Source organism: Dipodomys merriami, unplaced genomic scaffold, assembly GCF_024711535.1.
Source record: "Dipodomys merriami isolate MVZ:Mamm:240054 unplaced genomic scaffold, mDipMer1.0.p SCAF_854, whole genome shotgun sequence".
NCBI classification, from domain to species: domain Eukaryota; kingdom Metazoa; phylum Chordata; class Mammalia; order Rodentia; family Heteromyidae; genus Dipodomys; species Dipodomys merriami.
In genome coordinates this window covers 240,001-252,787 of record NW_027206462.1, presented here as the reverse complement: position 1 = coordinate 252,787, position 12,787 = coordinate 240,001, and the positions used below count along the sequence as shown (strand labels likewise).

Sequence of the window (12,787 nt, the reverse complement as noted above, 5' to 3'; positions counted from 1 at the left end):
AATTTATCTAAGTAGTCATTGATTTTGAAAATCACAGCATGCTTAGTAGGGGTCAATTAATGGTCCTGTTGAGGAGGTCATGTTGAGGAAAGACCCACAGCCTTTTCAGTGTGCTCTTGCAGTTGGTCCTTGAGAGGGAGAAAAGGATTGTAGCTAGAGCCAGGAGAAGGCATGTAAGGCCCTTTCACAGTGAAAAGGAATGATACAAAAGCAAGGTGGGATTCGGATTTCTCTACCTGTCTGTCTTCTTGTGACCTGATGACAGAGTCTGGACTACCATGGATCCTTTGGCCTGTGTTTTATTGCAAAGGCAATGAGTGAAGAAAAGTTATGTGATTTGAAGTTAAGAGGGATTTGGGGTCAGCCTTACTCAGCCTTATGTACTATTGTTGATCAGGTGTGATGTAATGGCGGGCTGACTTTCTCTTTTTTTCGGGGGGGGGGGGAGGCTGGTTGTGGGGACTGAACTCTGGGCCAAGTGCTGTCCCTCAGCTCTTCAGCTCAAGGCTAGCACTCTACCACTTGAGCCACAGCGCCACTTCCGTCTTTTTTCATTTTGCTTATGTGGTGCTGAGGAATGGAACCCAGGGCCTCAGGCATGCAAGGCAAGCGCTCTACCACTGAGCCATCCTCCCAGCCCTTATTTGTTCTATTTATTTCTCTCCTTCCTCATCAATCCCCAAACCATATTTGTGGCAGTATTTGTTGTATATATTTTGATATCCTATTATTAGGTGTATACAGTTTGTGAGTATGTTTAACATGTCATTAGTATGTCTTTATCTCAAACCTAGGCATCATGCATGCATTACTAATGCTGTGTATTCAACGATGGCATATCTTCAACTTATAGTGTAATTCTTTCTCTGTTGGAAATGTACTGTATTTTCTAGTAATCCCTTTCCAGAACATGTTAAATGTTTATGCAAGAAGAGATAAGGTTAGAGAGATTTTCCTTACCCTTACCTTTCTCTCCATCTGTATTCTCAAGAGATAAAATTTCACGAAATCATATGACAATAAATTAATTTGAAATCATATGTCATCACTATGTGAAGATCATTGCTATTATTTAGGCATATTAAATGTCAGTTATCAGCTAAATGAAGTGGCTTTTCATACCTCAATCTATAACCCATATTGCCCCCTCTTTCCCTTTATTTCCTCCATTTCCTATTCTCTGTGAAGTGTGAGGGGAGGTTGGCTAACTGGGAGAGGGAATTGCTTATTTTCCTGGCTCTGCTACCTAGCTTGGTACCAATACCACTGCTTTGAATAATCTGTGGAGAGTGTCAGGCAGCCCAGAAGACAAATCAAATCTTGGACTGAGTTCTGTGGTTCCACCTCTGTGGAACTCTGTTGCATTCCTACAGTGCCCTGCCTTTTACCCCACCTTTGGACCGACAAGAATTCTCTGGCTTATTTCCTGTCAGACAACTGGAATTCCTAACCTGGGTAGTTGCAGAAAATGGACAGTAGGTGGCGAGCGCTCACCATAACATTGCCTAGAGAGGGAGAAGAACGTTGGTGATGGCTGGACTCTGGCATATCAGTGATTATCCTGGTACCATACCTTGGTTGCACCGTGTTCTGCCTGACTGAGGCACGCATGACAGTACTGATATCTGCCAGTTTTCACTCTTGCATGATATAATACTAATTCACCCTGAGGAAATCTGTAGTAGAGCTGCTACCTCAGTCATTTATATACTGTAGCTTCTCAGTTCCAAATGTACATTTTTGCTGTAAACATAATTAGTCTCTGAGCTGGGTGCTTATGGCTTAAGCCTATAATCCTAGGTACAGTGATGGCTTAGAGACATCGGAGTATCAAGATTCAAAGCCACCATTGGCGGGAGACACCCATAAATGGTGCTGTGGCTCAAAACTGGTAGAAAACTAGTCGTATATAAATAAAACATTCTGTGATAGTGCCCCAAACGCTTAGGTGTAGCCACACAGTAAAGAAAGAGATAAAGACAGATTGTCCCTTGGAGGAATTAACAATGTGTCCTTTGTGAGGGTTAGCATCTGTTTGTAATTTTTACAGAATCATAAGTTAAAAGATTTACAAGCCGGGAGCTGGTGGCTCACGCCTGTAATCCTAGCTACTCAGGAGGCTGAGATCTGAGAATCGCAGTTCAAAGCCAGCCTGAGCAGGAGAGACCATGAGACTCCTATCTGCAATAAACCACCAGAAAACCGGAAGTGGCGCTGTAGCTCAGGTGGTAGAGCGCTCGCCTTGAGCTGAAGAGCTGAGGGACAGCGCCCAGGCCCAGAGTTCAAGCCCCACGACCGACAAAAAAGAAAAAAAAATTACAATACAATAGTTTAGCTGGAGTTAAAATGGAGTATTGGCCTTCACCATTCAAAATAGAATTAACCAATCACATTCAAAACTCAAAGCAATATTTTGTCATTTTCTCTCCTGTTTAGTCACAGATTGCATTTTCGTTTCTATTTATAATTCCTTGACCCAAAACTCTTGTCTTTCTCATACAATACCTTAGAATCTTATAATTCAAACTTTGGTCTCATGGTGCCTGCAATGATTATTTTTAATCTCAATTCCTACACTGACCCACCCCCACCCTTCCTTGATTCATTCATTTCATGAGAGGAAACTGGAATTCACAACCATGGTATTTTCAGAAAGTGGACACTAGATGGAGTTTGCTCACCGTCGTTCTCTTGTTCTGGGCGAGGGCAGGGAAAGGAAGGAATACCCATCACACTTGGTGGGTAGTGAGAGCTTCTTGATTTTACTGGCACCATACAGTGCCACCTCATGTGATTCTGCCCGCCTTGTGGTCCTGCATTACACAGTACTAATCAGCCCTGAGGAAACCTTCAACAGACCTGAAACTGCAGTTGTTATAGATACATAGCACAGCTTTCCAGTTCCAAATCAAAGACAATTTCCCCTGTACAAAATGAGCCCCATTAGCCTTATGCAGCTGGCGCATCTCTGTAACCCACAGCTACTTAGAAGGCTGAGAGAAATGTAAAGGTCGTTTCCAAGCTGGCCTAACAGGGTAGTATTTAAGTCTACTGTGAGATTAAGGATTTCCCAGGAAACCACATGTGGAGCTGTTGCCCAAAAATGTATACTAGTAGCTGCCTTGGGGAAAAAATAAAATAGTGAAAATGTAAATATCAACACCCAGGCACTGAGCTCAATCCTCACATCCAAAAAAAAAAAAGGTAAGGAAGAAAAGAAGAAATAAAGAATTCATTTCAATTTTTTGTTTTGTATGAATCATTTCCATGTGATATTTCTTGTATTTTTCAAGTCTATTAATATATTATGTATAGAACAGTACCGTAAGATTGCTTTCTTGCAGTGTTCTTATCTTACCCACTCATTAACTTAGGCCTTGGCCTTTGCAAAAGGTAGTTCTCTGAGAGGCTTCCTGCCTAGATTTCCTGATAACAGTCCTTGGAATTCCAGTTTCTTCTAAAAGGTCCTAAGCAACACTGTAACTCGTTGCCATGACTACATTTACAAGACAAAAGTTACCTCAGTTACCTGTGGAACTCTGCCTCACTACTAGCAACACCCACCCTCTATCTTCCCTTCTGGGTGTGGGCGGGGCAAGCTGACTAAATGGCTCCTGTGTTTCCTGGGAGGCTATTTTTTTTTTGTGGGCGGGGAGGGTCCGGTCAGGGGACCTGAACTCTGGTCCTGGATGCTGTCCCTCAGCTCTTCAACTCAAGGCAAGCACTGTACCACTTGAGCCACAGCGCCACTCCCAGCTTTTTTCTTTTTGCTTATGTGGTGCTGCGGATTCCAACCGAGGGCCTCAGGTATGCAAGGCAAGAGCTCTACCAGTGAGCCGCCTTCCCAGCCCATGGGAAGCTATTTTTTTTTAAAGTGGCTCCCCAGTTATCTGTTATTATGGCATTGAGAGGCTGGGTTGTGAAAAGACGCGCAAGACTACAATTAGTACGTAAAGTCTAGCGCCAGTGGAAGCTTACATGTATGCTTTCTAGAGTGGCTGGAGCACCAGTACTGAAAAGAAGATTACAACCTGTCTGGAGAACTAGGACAATGATTACATGATTGGTGAGTAAATTTCCTTCCGATTCCATTTTCACCATGGTTTTTCACTCTAAGAATCCAATCTGTGGCCTTCTTAATTCTTTTTTTTTCCACCCCACCTCACACCCAATAGCAAGGTAAAATTCCCCTCTATTCTCTTTTCTCTGTCTTCTCTAGAATCACTTGCAATATAAGCCAATTGAGACGTATCCAACCGCGGATCTGGCTTTGAAGTGGCTATTGACTAGTGTGGTCCTAGACCATCGTGTCCAGAAGGATACATCGATGTGTTTTGAAAGATCCTAAACCAAATGTACTTGTGATCATGACCCAAAGCGTGAGGACAGGTACATTTCTGTCCTCCTAATTCCAGCTTTGGTCCTCACACGTCCGGTTGTTATAATACGTTCACAGTCGTGCCACTTACAGATATTACGTCTTGTGTCTTCTCTGCAATATCTTAAATGCTCAGAGAAGTTACACCTTCTGACAAAAGGACAGTATGTGTGTCACACACACGGGGACACACACACACTCTGTTTGCCCGGAGTGCTGTGTAGCTTACCATGTCCAGTTATAGTTTAGGTCTAGCGTCCACGTAGGAGAGAAAACAGGTGCCGTTGGTTGGTCGGTCTGTCTGTCTCTCCGCCGGTCTGTCTTCCCCTGGCATCACCTGTTCTAGGTTCTTCTCCGCCGCCGCCGGCACCCCCCCCCCCTCTGCGCCCCCCCCCCCCCCCGCTCCTAGTCCATCAGTCCATCCATCTACTTCCCTGTAACTGACATAATCTTCTTCTTCTTCTTTGGGGAATGGATGAATAAACTTTTACCTTGTGGATATTGTACACACACCCTAAGGTGTGTGTGTGTGTGTGTGTGTGTGTGTGTGTGTGTGTGTGTGTGTGTGTGTGTGTGTGTGTGTGTGTGTGTGTGTGTGTGTGTGTGTGTGTTGACGGAATAGAGTGTTTACCATGCCTGACCCCCTGGCTCTGCCTCTCTACCCGTCTGCGATGCGATGTGTGTGCTGGGGCGCTTCTGCCCGCATATGTTCCCAGTGCGAACTCCAAAGAGAAGTACGCCCGCCGGGCCTGTGGGTTCTAACCATGCTTCACCCCCCCCCCCCGGGAGATAGGATCGCCCCTCTGACCCCCCCACTCTGTTTGGGCCGGGGCCCCTCGTCTGTCTCTCCCTGTCTTTCCTCCTAGGGTTCCCTACCTGCCCTCCCCCCAGCCCCGCACACACACACACACACACACACACACACACACACACACACACACACAGAGTCACAGACACACACACACAGAGTCACAGACACACACACCCACACCCACTGTGCACCGCCACACTCGGGTCCAGGTCCTCCACCACAGGCATGTGAGTGAAGATGCCTCTACCCTCCAACACCTGTGTGTCGGGTTCAGATTCATCGCCTCATGCCCCGAATCCTGCTCCAGAGAGAGTGGCAGAGCCTATTAGAAAAGGCTAGCTGTTTTTTTGTTTTTGTTTTTGTTTTTGTTTTTTTTATTTTAAGGTAGTCCCATTTGTCGAGTCTCTCTCCAATTTGTTGTGACCCTGGGACTCTGTTCAGGAAGTTCCTTCCTGTGCCTATTAGTTCAAGTGTCTCTCCTACTCTGTCCTGCAGTAGTTTCAGAGATTCAGGTTTAATGTTAAGGTCTTTAATCCATTTTGAGTTGATGTTGGTGCATGGTGATAGGCTGGGGTCCACTTTTAGTTTTCTGCATGTGGCTGCCCAGTTTTCCCAGTACCAGCGGTTGAAGAGGCTGTGTTTCTTCCATTGTATGTCTTTGGCTCCTTTGTCGAATATCAGCTGGCTGTAGGCCTGTGGATTTATTTCTGGATCTTCTATTCTGTTCCATTGGTCTTCGGGTCTGTTTTTGTGCCAGTACCATGCTGTCTTTGTTATTATAGCTCTGTAGTAGAGTTTGAAGTTCGGCATGGATAGCCCTCCCATATTGTCTTTATCCCCTAGAATTGTTTTGGCTATTCTAGGTCTTTTGTTGTTCCATATGAATTTTTGGACTGTTTTCTGTATTTCAGTGATGTACGTCATTGGGATTTTAATAGGAATTGCGTTGAATTTGTATATTAGTTTTGGAAGTATTACCATCTTTACTATATTAAGTCGGCCTATCCAGGAGCATGGGAGGTCTTTCCATTTCCTAGTGTCTTCTGCAATTTCTTTCTTTAACTTTTTATAGTTCTCATTAAATAGTTCTTTTACATCTTTGGTTAGGTTAATTCCTAAATATTTTATTTTTCGGGAGGTTATTGTGAATGGGGTTGCTCCCTTTATTTCCCTCTCTTCCTGTACATTATCAGTGTATAGGAAGGCAACTGATTTTTGTGGGTTTATTTTGTATCCTGCTATTTTGACGAAGAGAGTTATGATTTCTAAGAGATTCGGGATGGACTTTTAGGGATCGTGGAGGGAGGTATAGTATCATGTCGTCTGCAAAAAGGGATAGTTTAACTTTTTCTTTCCCTATGCGGATCCCTTTAATGTCTTTTTTCTTGCCTTATTGCCCTGGCTAAGGGTTCTAGGACTATATTGAAGAGGAGTGGAGACAGTGGGCATCCTTGCCTTGTTCCTGATTTTAGGAGAATTGGTTGTAGCTTTTCCCCATTAAGTATAATATTGGCTATTGGTCTGTCATAAATGGCTTTTATTGTTTTTAGAAATGTTCCTTCTATTCCTATTTTCTCCAGAGCTTTTAGCATGAATGAATGTTGAATTTTGTCAAAGGCCTTTTCTGCCCAGCCAGCGGCTCTCGTTTGGCTTTCCTGTCATTTAGTGATGGGTGAGTGGACTCACGCTTCCCATGGCGCTGTCACCGTGGGTTTCCAGACCTGTGTGCGTGACGTGTACCTACCCTCTCTGTGTTAGAAGAAACCTCTCTCTGGCCTTCCCCCTGCCCTTTCCCTGCCTGTGAAGGGGGGGGCGGGTGGGGGCGGGGGGAGGGAGCGTGTTGTGGGGCGGGCGGGCGGCGGACTTTCACAAGTGAGCGGGGTGCCTCCCGAGGGCTCGTCTCTTGCTGGAGCCGACCCATCTTTGGGAGTTTTTTGTTGTTGTTGTTGTTGTTGTTGTTGTTGTTGTTTCTTTCTGGTTTCCATCTGGGGGAAAAAGAAAACAAAACGTACAAACACCCCCCCCCCAAAAAAAAAAAAAAAAAAAAGACGGGCGGGCAGACGGTGGGACGAGCGCTCACTTGCCCTTTTCTGGCCATGTTGGGTGGGGGTGGGGGTCTTGCCACGGGCGGCGGAGGTCGTGCGGGTGGCCGGTTCGTTTTCTCTCGTGGTGCAGGCCTGCCGTCTTTGCCGCCCCTTCCTGCTTGGGACCGATCCCGACTTCCCGGTTCTCGGGTTCGGGCCGCTCCGTTCGGGCGACTCCCGTCCTGGTTCCTGGTTTCACTTTGGTCGCTGGCGGCGGCGGCGGCGGCGGCTCGATCTCGGTCTAGGTCTCTGGTGGCTCTGGTGTCGTTCGTGAGGTCGCAGAGAGGACCCGGCTGCAGGTCCTGACCTAGGTTGTGCCTCTCGGTGCGTGGCGGTGGGGAGTGAGGCGATTCGTTTCCGTGTTCTGTGTCTCCGGAGCTCAGAGCCGGCCGGCGCGCGCCGATCCGGGGTACGGCGGCTCGGTGGAGTCGGTCGTTGGAAGGCGGTTGTCGTGCTCCCCCTGGCGTCCGCCTTGATATGACAGTCCCCTCGTTCTCAGCCGAGCGAGCGAGTGAAGGAGGAGGTCTGGCGGCAGCGAGCCGGGCGGAGGCCCGGCCTCTACCGGGTGCCGGGCGCGACTGTCGCCGTGGTGTCGCTGTGGCGCCGGGGCGGCTGTTCTGTCGGACTTTGCGCCCGCAGGCGAGCGCGGGGTGGGGCCGTGAGTCGCCGCTCTCTCTTCCGTGCCCGGTCTGTGCCGGGGGTGGCGGCTTGGTCGGGTCGACCAGTAGTTCTGTCTGGGCCCGACGCCTTGTCCTCCTCCCCTCCCGTAGTTCTGTCTGGGCCCGACGCCTTGTCCTCCTCCCCTCCCTGGACTCTGGTCTTTGAGGGCGAAAGAAGGAGAGTACGAGGGACGTCTCGGGAGTCGGGGGAAAGGGTCCCCGGGTGAGCCGCTAGGTGGTGGGGCCGGTCCCGGCCCGGACTCGGACCACCCCCCCTCCCCGGAGTCACCTCCGAGTGAGCGGTTGGCGCGTGCCGGGCGCGAGGGCCTGGGTCGCCGGCCCCGTGTGGTCTCCCTCCACGGCCCCGGAGGCCGGAGGACAGACCTCTGCGGCGGGAGGAGCCGTGGGCACGGCCGAGGCGAGCCTCGGGGCCGGGACCTACACCCCCCCCCCTCCCCGACATAGGATGGTCGTCGGAGTCACCTCCGAGTGAGCGCTTGGCGCGTGCCGGGCGCGAGGGCCTGGGTCGCCGGCCCCGTGTGGCCTCCCTCCTCGGCCTCCTCCACGGGCCCCGGAGGCCAGAGGCCAGACCTCTGCGGCGGGAGGAGCCGTGGGCACGGCCGAGGCGAGCCTCGGGGCCGGGACCTACACCCCGCCCCTCCCCGACATAGGATGGTCGTCGGAGTCACCTCCGAGTGAGCGCTTGGCGCGTGCCGGGCGCGAGGGCCTGGGTCGCCGGCCCCGTGTGGCCTTCCTCCACGGCCTTCTCCACGGCCCCGGAGGCCGGAGGACAGACTTCTCCGGCGCGAGGAGCCGTGGGCACGGCCGAGGCGAGCCTCGGGGCCGGGACCTACCTACCTACCGTCTGCGGTGTGCGCGATGGCGGGGACTTGCCCGGTGGGCCCTGCGTAGGGGAAAAGTCGAGGCGGAGGGAGCACCTCGGGAGTCGGGGACCCGAGCCCGGGAGTCCCGCGTGTGTGCGTGCTGGCGGCAGGGCGCTCACCACCGACCCCGCGCGGTGTGGGTGTGGTGGCTGGGTGCCTCTCGGAGTGGGTGCCTCGCGTCTGCCGGGGGAAGGCTCCCCGTGCCGCTCGTGCCGTGAGCCCGTGCGCACCCGGGGTAGTGGGGCGGGTGCGTCCCCTGACCCCGCTCCCGCCCTCTCTCTTCGTCTGTCTTCGCCTTATGTGGTCGACCAGCTGTCCCTGAGAGTTCCGTGTCTGGCTCTGTTGGGGACGTGTTGGGGACAGGTGTCCCCGATGTGGTTTCCGAGAGGTCCCTGTCGCCAGCGAGTTGTCGCCCCTGCGTGACCAGCTGGTTTTGGCGTGGTGACGTGAGGATTTTGTACCTGCAGGAGGGTGCTGGCATGCTGTGTCCCGGTGGCTGTCAGCGGGTCTTTTGGGGCTCTCTCGGATGCTGTGTGCCGGGCCTTTCCCGTCTCTTCCCGGTCCGGGTCCCCCTGCCCTTCCCCCCGCACCCCGGGCTCCCGCTGCCCTGAGCAGGCCTTGCCCCTGTGGTGGCTCGTGGGTGTGGTGGTGGTGGTGGTGGTGGTGGTTGGTTGGTGGCTGAGTGAGTCCCGTCGTCCTTGATCTCTCCCCCGCTCCCGGTGCCGGATTCTGGCCCTTGCCTCGGCACGCCGAGGAGGAGAGTGGTTGGTTGCCTGGGGTGCATAGGTAGGCCCGCGCGGTGTGCTTCCCTCGCCGTGGCCGGCTTGAGGAGGAAAAGGCGGGGGGCGAGTCCTGCCTTGCCTTGCCTGTGCGTGTGCGGCATCCCCGTCCTGCCGTCGTGCTCGTCCGACCTCCGTGGCTTTTTTTTTTTTTCCCCCCTATCGCCCCTAGCTCCAACTCCCCCGACCTGCCGCTTCCCGATGGCGGGCCTGGTCGGCCGCTGACCTGCGCTACTCCCGAGCGCTGTCCGTGGTTCTTTTTCTTTTTCTTTTTTTCCTCTCTAGCTTCTTTTGGCTCTGTGCCCGGTGGAGGTGTCCTGGTAATCCCGAGCGCCAGGGACGCTGAAGCCCGTGGTACTTTTTTTATTTTTTTTATTTTTTTAAGTTTTTTTTTTTCTTTTTTTTCTTTTTTTTTTTTTTTTTTCCTTTTACCTCGCTCGTTACTCGCGAAAGGTTGTCTGTCCTGGCTACGCTTTTATCCCAGGCTGTTGGCCCTCTCGGGAGCCGAGCTTCCTGGGCCCCACCGCCTCCCGAGTGCCGTGTGGCTGTCTTCTCCGCCCCCTCGGTGTGATTGATGTGGTGACGTTGCGATCTCCTTCGGGCCCGGGCCTAAGCTGCGCCAGGCGAGGGACGGACATTCATGGCGAATGGGACCGCTCTTCTCGTTCTGCCCGTGGGCCCCTGCCCTCACCGTCCCACCGTGCCGGCGCCGGTGGTGTGCGGGGAGGCAGGGGTGCGGCAACCGGGTCCGGCTGCGCTCTCCCTGCCCTCGCCGTGAGGTCGGGGACTTGTACACGCTGGAGGAGGGGGGGCGCCCCTGATCTTGCTCCTCTCTTCCCGTGACTCGTTATCGGCACGGGGGTCGGCTCTCTCCGCGGAGAGGGAGGGTCGGTGCTCCGTGCTTGCCCGTGCTGTGTGGTGTGAAAAGCCGCGCCTCGCGCTCTGCCCTCTTGCGGTGCTCCCGGAACGCTCCCGGTCGGTTCTCTCAGGTGCCTGAGGCTGAGTGGTGGTGTCGTTCCCGATCCCGGCGTTGTCCGTTGCCTTGTGCCAGCCTGCTGCCCGTGGTGTGTCCCGGCCGTCCTTGGGTTTGTGGGGCTTGTGCCAGTGAGAAAAAAGTTATCGCAGAGATTGACGTCTCTGCTGGGGAGGGGGGGTCGAGGCGGTTCCCCAGAGGAGGAGCGCTCTTCCCTTGTTGCGCCGGGCGGGTGGCTTCCCCGCATGAGCTGCCGGCCCTGGTCCTGGCTTGTCTTCCCTGCCGTGTCACCTGGCTCTTGTTGCACCGGGGGACCTGAGATGTTGCAGTGGGAGGCGAGCCGGGCCTGTGCGGGCTTCCCCGCCCGTGTGCGCGACTTTGCTCTGGCCCCGCACGGCAAGGCCGACCGACCAGGGTTGGTGTTGCTGCTGCCGCAGACCCCCCCCCGCCCCACCCCTCCCTGCCACCCGTGGTGGGAAGGATGGACGCCTTTGATGTGTGCTGGTCCCGGCGGGGTTCCCGTCGGGGTTGGGTGCGGGCCACCCTCAGAGTGAGGAGAGGTTCTCTAGCGATCCTCGTTCGGGAGGCGGCGTTCGCTGCCGGGTTGGCGGGGGCCCGCCCCCGATGGGCTCCCGCGGCCCTGCCGCTCCCTGTCCCGCTTTTGAGCGTTAGTGGCTGCCCGCGTTGGTAACTGCGTGCCCGCGCCTCCCCCCTCCGAGCTGGGGGAGGGTCCCGCGGGGCCTCTCCCGGGCCGTCGTCTGGTGTGGTGAGTGGAGGACGTTCCCGATCCGTCCCCGCCCCTGCCTCGCGCGCGGTGTGTCGAGTGGCGGAGCCTGGAGCCTGTGCTGGGTCGCGATGCGAGGGCGTGTGGTGTGTGGCTTCCCGGCCTCGTGCTTGGGGTGCCGTGGGGTTTTTGGGGGGTCCCGTCCCCCTCCCCCTCCGGCCCCTGGCGACGCTGTTCCCGAGCGTCTGTGTGGGCCGCCGCCCGTTGGCGACGACGGCGCCGTGCCGGGCGCCGGGCCCCGCGGTGTTCCGGGGCCGCCGTGCCCGTGGTGGTGTGCCGCTCGGGGGGGTTCTGGCCCTCCGGAGCCGAGGATCCCGGTGTGTGTGGGCCCTTGCTCACGCGGCCGAAAAAGAGGCGGTCGATGATGGGTGCCGTGCCCGGCGGTGTGGATGGGTGCGGTGGGGCCCTGCTGGCGCGGGTGGCTCCGCGGGCGCTCGCGGGGTCTTTGAGGCGTGTGCGAGCTGCCTTTTCCCTCTCGGGCCTCTTTTGGGGGGGCCCGCCGCTGCCGCGGTGGGGGTTTCCGGTCCGCTGGTCGGCCGGCTCGGTGTCCCAGGCGTTGCGCGGGACCGCCCAGGAGTTGGGGGTGGTGAGATCCCGCGTTCTTTTCCCTGGCGTGCCGGCTGTGCCCGGAAAGGTCTCACCTCCCCGCTGGTTTGCGGCTGCGCCACCCGCCCGTGGGGGGGGGTGGCCGCTCGCTCGCTCGCTCGCCTCTCACCCCGGTGACCCGACCCGATGACCCTCCCCGCTGCTCTTATTGGGCTTCCGGCATGCCCTCCTCACCCGCATCAGCCTTCCGCGATCCTCACCGGTTTGGCCTTGGTGGCCGGCCACCGGCGGACGGTCGAGTTGGGCGTGTGTGGTGTGTTCTCTTGGTGGGGGGGGACGGCGCTCGGCTCGTGAGGCTGCTCTCCCGGTGTGGGGGAGGCGCGTTGTCGCGGCGGCGGTGGCTTTTGAAGGGTCTTCCCGGATCGGTTTTGCTCACGACGCGAGGGCTCCTGCCAGCGGGACCGCCGGTACGCCACAGGGGCGGTGGCGGTGAGATTCCCGCGTGCGTCCCTCGCTCGGGAGTTGGCCGTCCGGGGGCCCGAAGCCGGCGTGACGTGTCTCCTCCCGCTGGGCGCCGCCTCGCGTGCCTGCGCGATGTCGTCCCGGGTTCCCGCGCCTCCCTCCTGCCCGCCGTGCCAGAGGCTTGCCCGCATCGTCTCCTCCGTCTCGAGCCGTGTGGCTTCGTCCCCCGCCCCGGTCCCGGATCCGGGGCGTTGTGCTCTCCCGGCGTGTCGCCGCCGCGTGCCCGGCGCGACCCCGGTTCCCGTGCCTGGCCCCGTCCGCTCTGTGCCGGCGGTGTCCGCGCGTGAGCGTGCTCGCGTGCGTTGGGTTTGGTGTCGCCCGCCTCCCGGGGTCCCTGCCGCCGCCTCCGGCCGCCGCCGTTGGCCGG

The 12,787-nt window shown here is 55.7% G+C and overlaps 1 long non-coding RNA gene across 1 annotated transcript in view; it reads left to right on the top strand.

The window, feature by feature from the left end:
* The first annotated feature begins 3,666 nt into the window (after positions 1-3,666).
* Positions 3,667-12,787, top strand: part of LOC138820282 (uncharacterized) — a 20,854-nt gene continuing 11,733 nt past the window's right edge. Inside the window, exons 1-2 of the long non-coding RNA XR_011369810.1 lie at positions 3,667-3,807; positions 3,994-4,066. This is a non-coding gene — a long non-coding RNA (uncharacterized lncRNA). The remainder of the gene's footprint in view (positions 3,808-3,993; positions 4,067-12,787) is intronic.